The following is a 7969-nucleotide window of genomic DNA, read 5'->3' as shown; positions in this document are numbered from 1 at the left end:
CTGTTCACTGAAGCTCAGTCTTTCCCACCCTCCCTCCAAGTTTTTACTTTCATTTTGAATACTTTCCATTAGTATGTCTCAAGTTCATTAGCATTTTCTTATGCCTCTAATTCATATATTTTTATCTCAGACATTATAGATTTCTCCTTGAATAATTTCATTTTGTTCCTATAGGCCTTTTAAGCATTTTTCCATGTCTCTACATAACTTGCAAAATATTTTCTCAAGCTTCGTAACATATTGCATAGTTACAATGATTACTTGGAGTCATCTGTGCCATTTCTTATTTTCAACAAACTAATTTTTGCCCTTATTATGAGTCAGGGTTTTTTGTTTCTTTCTTTCAACCTCTGAGAATTTTGTATTGGTTGTTAGATGCTGTGAATTTTTATCTTGTTGAGTGCTAAATATTTCTGTATCTCTTTGTGGGGAGTGGTGGTGACGGGGATTTTCTTTGGTTCGGGGTCACACCCAGCAGTGTTCAGGGGCTACTCCTGGCTCAGTTGTAGGACTGCTCCTGGGGGTGCTCGGATGATCACTCAGTACTGAGCATCTAACTAGGGCCTCTGCATCCAAAGATGTATGCATTTTAAGATAGCCCACTGAGCCATCTCTCCATGCATTCCTGTCTTTTTTTTTTTAACTTCATCTGGGATACAGTTTTCCCTTTCATACCCCAGAATAGCATTTTGCCTACAGTTTATTTTTCCCATTACCAAGGAAAGACTCTTTTCAGTTCAACAACACCCTGTGGGTTATGAGTGCTTGGGTGTGGCTGCATGGTGAAGAACCGCCCTGACCTTGGGTGCCCTCTGGTGAGTGCTCCTTCCATTCCTCCCAGGTGGTTCTGTCCCAGGTCATTTCCTTGGCAGGATGTTACTGATCTCTCCAAGTCTTTCTGAGGATCTCTAGTCTCCAGCTCTCTCTTCTGCCAAGTACAGCCATTGTGACTCCTGATTCCATTTCCTTCACCCAGGGAGACTCAGGACAGTCTCTGGCTTATCCTTCCCTAAATCCACAGCCTGGAATTTTTCTCCCATCAGTAAGTTTGAGGTCATTGCTTACTTGCCTTGTCTGCTGTTGTCTTTCAGGGATTACTTATGGAAAGGTCAGTTCGATCCCTATCATTTCCTATTGGGCAGAAATGTCCGTCAGACCGGTGCGGGGAAGGGGGGTTCATTAAACACGTGTGAACATGTTGTGGGAGTCAAGGGTGAGGACATTTTCTAGATGAGGAGATAAAATTCAGAGGTGATAACCGGATTCTGCCATGCTGCAAAAGAGCCAGGAGCAAAACACATTTAAATACCTGCAGTCCAAGAAATACAAATTTGGAGTTAATTGCTTAGTGAAGTAATGATGTCACAAAAAATTAGGCAATGTGTCCCTTGATACAGAATATACAGGTTTCTAAACGTAAGTACCTTATCCTTTTCAAGGGGAAAAAATAATCCCTCCCTTCCTTAAGAGATCTAACAGAAAAGGCCCCTAGTTGTCCCTGAGACTGTCTGGTGGAACACTGGAGTCGTACCCTGGCTTGGGAAAATGCTGGTCTAGAGCAAAGGGCCCCAGGGCCGATATGGAGGTCTGGGGCTCAAGCTGGGGTAATACCACAGACAAGAAGCAAGTACTATTTCGTGGCCGAGCCCAAGCCCAAGGTAAAGTCACCTGAATTGAAAGAACACGATTGTTTTCTTGTTGGATAAGTGCCTTTCTTACCTGGCCGCTTAGGGAAAAAATTAAACATCATGAAATTCTTTGATTTTTTGTTTTGTTTTGGTGACACACCCAGCTGTGCTCAGGGCTGAGTTAGGGCTGTGCTCAAGGATCACTTCTGGCCCCATTCAAGACCATGGGATGCCAGGGATCGAACCCAGATCAGCTGCTTTGTACAAGGCAAGTGTCTTAACATCTGTGTTACCTCTCCAACCTAATAAATCAAACCTGACAAAAGATATTAAGAGCTGGAGCAATAATACAGTGGGGAGAGCATTTGCCTTGCTTGCAGATGAAGCAGGTTTGATCCCCGGCATCCCACATGGTTTCCTGAGGTCCCCCAGGAATGATTCCTGAATATAGCGTCAGGACTAAGTCCTAAGCACAATAGGGTGCGGCCCCAAAACCAAAAAAAAACAATAAAAAGATAAGATATTAAATTTGAAAACACTTTGCATGATAGGAGAGTCTAGATGATATTTAAGCTAATTTGCATACAAGAGGAAAAATTAGACTTAAGATTCTAGCTCAAAATGTATTGCTGATTAGAAGTAGGATTTAAAGTTGAAAATTTGAGATCTGTTCTTAGGTTTCTACAGAATATTCAAGCTATACGTAAGTTTAATATATTTTTTATATTTACAGAAAAAACTTCTACTTATGGAAAATACTATTTATTAGGGCATTTTAAATTAAAAATTAAAAATAGAATGCACTGAAAGTTTTTGTTTTGTTTTGTTTAAAGGCCACACCTGGCAGTGCTCAGGTGCTTATATGGGGTGTCCAAGATTGAACCCTGGTCAGCCAAGGTACATGCAAGGCAAGTACCCTGCCCACTGTACTATCTCCTCAGCCCCAGAATACATTGAATTTTAGAAACTTTTTTTTTCTGCTCTTTGGGTCACACCTGGCGATGCTCAGGGGTTATTCCTGGCTCTGCATTCAGGAATAACTCCTGACAGTGTTCAGGGGACCATATAGGATGCTGGGAATCGAACCCGGGTCAGTTGCGTGCAAGGCAAATGCCCTACCTGCTGTGCTATCACCCCAGCCCAAAAACTTTTTAAACATTGTAGAAGAAGTTATAATGAATTTCCCTCAGGATAATTCTAGATACTTATTAGATTCATAAATAGAATTATGAAACTTTCACAGTAAATTTACAAGCTTAAGGGAAATCCAGACTTTTTTTAAAAATTGTATTAATACACATTTGTTTGTTTTGAGGTCAAAGTCAGCAGTGCTGGGCACAGAAGCTACTCCTCGAGGAGCTGAGCGGACCATGTGGTGCTGGGGATTGAACTTGAGCCTCCAGCACAAAGCATTAAACTTGATCCTCTGGGCTGGCTTCCTCCGTAGCTCCGGTGCTAAGATCTGTAAAACCAAAGTAGAACTTAAATACTTAGTCACATGGTCTCCTCTCCCCTTGGAACAGCAGAAAACTCATAGGAACACCCCTCACTCCACTTTCACACTCTAAAGCACAGTGTGAAAACCAGTTCTGTGAACCACAGGCTGTGCCCAAAGGGTGTTCATCGGGTTAAGGAGAGCTAATGAGCGCTAATCCTCCCTGCAAGCTGGCAGGGCATGGGCACTGCTCCTCGCAGATTCATTGGCACACTGCTTGTCACAAGAACCCCCTTGGGAGAAGCAGGGATTAAGTCTATCCCCGTTTTGCTAGTTTAGTTAAATCACTCCCTCGGGGTCACAGCCAGGATGTGGTTCAGCTGGGGTTCAAGCCCAGTACCCCTCAATCCAGCGCTCTCACCGTGCCACGTGCCGTGGGGTTCCTTTGTTATTTTGTTTGCCTTCATTTTAGAGGAGCAAACAGAGAGAGGGGCTGGGCAGGAAGAGACTTAGGGGCCCGCTGGGAATGGCTGCCCCCAGTCTCTCATGGGTGACGAGGGCCCCAGTGAGGACGGTATGACTAAGAGCCGAAGAAAAGAAAACAGATTGTATTACAAGGGCGAGCCCAAGAAGCTCTCAGGAGCCCAGTGTGGTCATCGCTGACAACCGTTGGTCCCAGTGCACGAAGGGACCGTGAGGGGGCACCAGCAGTGCTCCCCACCCCGAGGTGCCAAGGATAAAACCCAGAGCCTTCACATGTCATGCAAGTGCTCCAACCTCTTGAGTTCCAGGCCAAGGAGGACAGATGTCTGGAGCAAGTTGGGAGAGTGAGCTTAGACTTAGCAGGAAAAATGTGACCCTGGGTTCCAGTGAGGGTGGGGCAGGGGCACCAGGGAGTCTGGGGGCGGGGAGGGGAGCAAGGTGAAGAGGGGATATAGACAAGCATCTGTGGAAGCAGTCAATGAACTTCAGGGTATGCGGAATGCTGAAGGTTTAGAAGTGGTGGGGATTTAGAAGTGGGGGGCAGGGAAACATCTATTAGTTTCATGAGAAATATTGTGATGTGGCAGATTTTAACCCAATGTTTAAGCCCATTCATCTCACACCGTGGTCTTAGTTAACAGGACATCTTGGTTTCCTGGATGCTCATTCTGACAGATCTTGGTCTCTGAGTTTCGAACATGGATTAGTGAGAGACGCATTTCAGTTTAGGTTGGGGGTTTGTTTTCCTGGAGTGAGGAATCGAACCCAGGGCTTATGCCAATAGGGCCTGTACTTGCCAGTCGAGCCGTTGATGTGTGCCGTGAACCTGCTTCTACCAAGTGATGGAAAGAGAAGAGTCTAGAGCCATCGCTACCAGCAGGAACAGCAAAACCAGCGGCCCCCCTTACTCGGAGAAGCAAAACAGGATTCCTGAAGCAACCCTGGGGGCACAGGCAGAAGGGACCAGAATGCTGAGCTTAGCAGCCACCTCCTGCCGGACACCAACCTCCCCCTGTACGTGCGACTTTCATAGCCTCTAGGCCACCAGCAGGTTAACTGAGTCAGTCCAACATGCATTAATAGATTCTGAAGTACCTTTCATAATTTGGCATCTGGTCTGGCCTTGAAGTTGCCAGGTACTAGAAACTTTGTTATTTCTCCTTTTATTCACTCCGATCAAAGGGATATAACACATAATCATTTTCCCTTTGTTTGAGCAGGACCCATTACAGTGTGGAGAAGTGGTAATTGAGTTTATCAAATAAAATTACCTCCACTCAACCCCATTCCTCTCCTCCTCCTCCTCGTCGCCTTTCTCAATCAGGAAGAAATCACCTCGCTTTCCACAAAGAACACTTGCATATTTGAATGTCTCCCTGGGAGTCTTTGAATGGCATATAATTACACTTAATTTAATTTTTTGTCATTAGTTTTCAAGGCTTTGATCCAAAGTCTGTATTATTCTTATATAAGGAAAAATAAAACTCTACCTCAAATTAAATATTTGCCTTTGCATCTAGTCTGCTGTTCATTGCATAACTGCTCTGCTGTTTGTGGCTTTGGTTTCTAGAAGCCTCTTCTGGCTTTGGCATCTTTTCCAGTTCCGTGTTTCAATTGCAGGTCACTGGGAGTCTGAGAAAACTCAGGTTTCAGGAACACCTCCAGGTCCTGAGGTCCCAGAGGTGGCATGGATGGGAAGGTAATGTCACTCTGGTTTTCTAAGTTGAGGCCAACCATTTTCGGACCCTTGCATTGCCGGCTGGGGATTCCATGGAAAAACAAATTAATGAAGTGAAAGGAAGGCTCCCAGATATTCGCTTTAAGTAAGTGCCTGACACAGCTCAGGATCTGGCCAACTTTCCACTTTCACAAGGACATTCAAGTACCTCCAAGGTTTGAAGTTGTTATACCTGCCTCCAAAGATCTGATAACATTATAGAAGAGACTCTTAAAAGTTAGTATGAAATTAAAAAAACAAAAAGTTAGTAAGGGGGGTGGGGGCTGGAGTAATAGCACAGCAGGTAGAGTGTTTGCCTTGCAGGTGGCTGACCTGAGTTCAATTCCCAGCATCCCACATGGTTCCCCCGAGCACCGCCAGGAGTAATTCCTGAGTGCATGAGCCAGGAGTAACCCCTGTGCATCGCCAGGTGTGACCCAAAAAGCAAAGCAAAAAAAAAATTTGTAATAGATGCGGCCTAAAAGAGATACAGGCAGTCACAGTAGTGCAAGACTGTGCAGAGGAACCTGAAGAGATGGACAAATCTACCAGACAGATTTACCACCACCCTTTTCTTGGTGGCTAAGCAAGGCATCATATTGTCGGTCCTGCTATCATGGTTCTTTAGGTACTGTCTGAAGTCTCACCAACTTAGATTAAGGAGTTTATCATCCAGACACACTTGCTTCCTTCCCCACCCCACCCCCAACTTCCCTCTGATGGGGAGGAGGGGCTGTGTCTGTGTGAATGGTATCTGAAATCACCATGTGGATCTGTAATGTTCCCAGCTCCCCTGCCCTTCACCTCCTTTCTACACTGCACTGCTTGGCCCCTGATGCCATCTTCAATGTTCAACCACCACCAACCACCTCCGTCTTCACTACCAACCACCTTTGTCTCTGTGGTCCCAGCTTCAGAGTTCTCCCAGGTGCCCACAACCCTGCTCTCTGACCTCACCTGGGGCTCTGGGTCCCTCCTCTACTCCCCTCTCCCTTACTAGCAGCGCCCCTTGCCCCTCACAACACTTCTCTTTGGCAAAGCCCTGCAGGGTCACACCAGTTGTTCTCCCTCACGGTCACCGTCACAGTCCTCCCGTTGTTCATCGATTTGCTCGAGCGGGCCCAGTAATGTCTCCATTGTGACACTTGTTACTGTGTTTGGCATATCGAATATGTCATGGGGAGCTTGCCAGGCTTTACCGTGCGGGCGAGATACTCTCAGTAGCTTGCCGGGCTCTCCGAGAGGGGCGGAGGAATCGAACTCGGGTTGGCCATATTGGCTGCGTGCAAGGCAAACGCCCTACCACTGTGCTACTGCTCCAGCCCTCAAGCACCTCATATCACTGCTCGTCTTTGCATCCCATCTACCCCATAAACTCAATCTTAGATTGACCTGAAAATCCACACTCTTTACCAGGGAACCTTGTAAAATTACTGGAGAAAATCTCGCTACAAACTACAGCGTCTGCTCCATCCGCATCACTGCCACAGCTGCCACAACTTGTCTAAGTCCTTCCAGGGCCTCCTCTAAATCTTTGTGTCACCTTCTACTTAACAGGGGTCCCTCGTGCTGCTTGGTCTGGTGTACGGGAGAAAGGGCCCAGTAAGGGGATGTGTGGCCTGGAAGTGCTTGGGGATGCACTGGAACCATGCCCGCCGGTGCTGATGGTTGTGGGGGCATGTAGGGGTGCCAGGGATCGAACCCACAACCTGCACAGGCCAGACATGTGTGTTAACACTTGAGCCAGCCCCAGCCCTATGTTACCTTTTGAAAACATGTTTTTATAGAGGTTGTGTTGTTGGGTTTTTTTCTTAACATGATATAAGTTGGCGTGGGTGGGGGGTGGGTGTACAATGCTCTACCTCTACACCTGAAAACAACGCGTGTTGATTACCACCCCAAGTCTAGCTTCCTTCTATTCCCATTCTGACCCCATGGACCTGGTTCAGGCCTTGGTTTGCCTCAACTTCCCCCACTCAAGGTCCTTCTCTCTGTGTTGATGCCAATTGTTACTTTACAAATTTACAACATGAACATTTATCAACTTCCTGCCCCTCTTAGCACCACTACCTAGAACTCCATCAACATCTGCCTGATCCTCTTCAGAGTGAAAGATCTGCCTTTTCAGGTGTGGTCATTAGCATGAATTTCCAGAGCCAGGTTCTATGAGGACGACTTATCTCTGTGCCCATCCACCTACGGATTCCCACTGGATCCTCCCCTTCTTCCTGTAAGCAAGCGCATGCCTCTACATATTCTCCAATCCTTCCCTCTCCTCACAGTAACGCAGCCCAGCTTCTGTCCACAGACAAGCTAACTGGATAGAGCCCACAGTTCTGGTCTCTACTTGCTCCCCTCCAGTTGACTCTCCACCATGGGCGACTTGGCTCCCACTTGTCCCTGGCCTGAAAATGCCTGGGTGACAGCCATATCTACATTGGGATGTCTATGGACCATTGAGGGTCCAGGAGTTTGGGCCACCCCCAGTGGTGTTCAGGGGTCACTCCTGGCAGTGTTGGAGGACCCTATGCAGTGCGCAAGACAAGGACTTTAGCCATTCTACTAGCTCTCCAGGCCCCATTTGCATGTCTACTGGACAGCTTCAACTCATTGTTCCAAAAGAAAACTTCTGATCAGAGAAACTAAATATTCACCCCACAATTCTCACCATCTTAGTCAACAGAAATGCCTTCCAGACAAGCAGGC

This window comes from Sorex fumeus, unplaced genomic scaffold, assembly GCF_029834395.1.
Source record: "Sorex fumeus unplaced genomic scaffold, SorFum_2.1 ptg000003l, whole genome shotgun sequence".
Classification (NCBI taxonomy): Eukaryota; Metazoa; Chordata; class Mammalia; order Eulipotyphla; family Soricidae; genus Sorex; species Sorex fumeus.
The sequence above is the reverse complement of the archived record's forward strand: the minus strand, read 5'-3'. Positions refer to the sequence as shown.